Source organism: Phocoena sinus, chromosome X, assembly GCF_008692025.1.
Source record: "Phocoena sinus isolate mPhoSin1 chromosome X, mPhoSin1.pri, whole genome shotgun sequence".
Taxonomy (NCBI): Eukaryota; Metazoa; Chordata; class Mammalia; order Artiodactyla; family Phocoenidae; genus Phocoena; species Phocoena sinus.
Genome location: NC_045784.1, coordinates 124,297,863 through 124,298,784, shown reverse-complemented (window position 1 = coordinate 124,298,784; position 922 = coordinate 124,297,863). Strand labels below are relative to the sequence as shown.

At 42.7% G+C, this 922-nt stretch overlaps 1 non-coding gene across 1 annotated transcript; it reads left to right on the top strand.

Moving 5' to 3' along the window:
- The first annotated feature begins 485 nt into the window (after positions 1–485).
- Positions 486–592, top strand: LOC116748203. The gene has a single exon (XR_004348214.1). It is a non-coding gene; the product is annotated as a U6 spliceosomal RNA (small nuclear RNA).
- The last annotated feature ends 330 nt before the right edge of the window (positions 593–922 follow it).

Genomic DNA, 922 nt, shown 5'->3' with positions numbered 1-922 from the left:
CAGTCCGCCTGCCGATGCAGGGGACACGGGTTCGTGCCCTGGTCCGGGAAGATCCCACATGCCACGGAGCGGCTGGGCCCGTGAGCCATGGCCGCTGAGCCTGCACGTCTGGAGCCTGTGCTCTGCAACGGGAGAGGCCACAACAGTGAGAGGCCTGCATACAGCAAAAAAAAAAAAAAATCTGGATTTATGGGATGATGTTTTTCTTATTACTTCATTCCCAGCGTGATACATATTAAAACTATTTTGCTCAATGTTCTGAAGCAGACTCTATATCAAAAGTACAGTGGTGAAGTTGTTTAGTATATTACTGCAATGTTATGAATCAACACCAGTTGATGGAACTCTTAAAAGTAATGAAAGACAGCAAATGTAATGATCTGTGGTCTTTGTCAACGTTCATTGGTTGAGTCATGAAAGAGCTTTACAAATATTTACTCCATCATTAACTTCAATTTGAGATTTCCTTTAAAAAAGGGGGAGGGGTGCTCGCTTCGGCAGCACATATGCTAAAATTGGAACAATACAGAGAAGATTAGCATGGCCCCTGCACAAGGATGACGTGCAAATTCATGAAGCGTTCCATATTTTTATGTAAAATAGATAGCTAGTGGGAAGCAGCCACATAGCACAGGGAGATCAGATCGGTGCTTTGTCTCCAACTAGAGGGGTGGGATAGGGAGGGTGGGAGGGAGACGCAAGAGGGATTAGATATGGGGATATATGTATACGCATAGCTGATTCACTTTGTTATACAGCAGAAACTAACACACCATTGTAAAGCAATTATACTCCAAAAAAGATGTTTAAAAAAAGGGGGGGATACTTGCCAAATATTCAGTAATCAAAGCCAAAATTGATGCTATGATTTACATTTTCTCACCAGTACTACATTGCATCTCAATGAGATGGAACTGAAGCT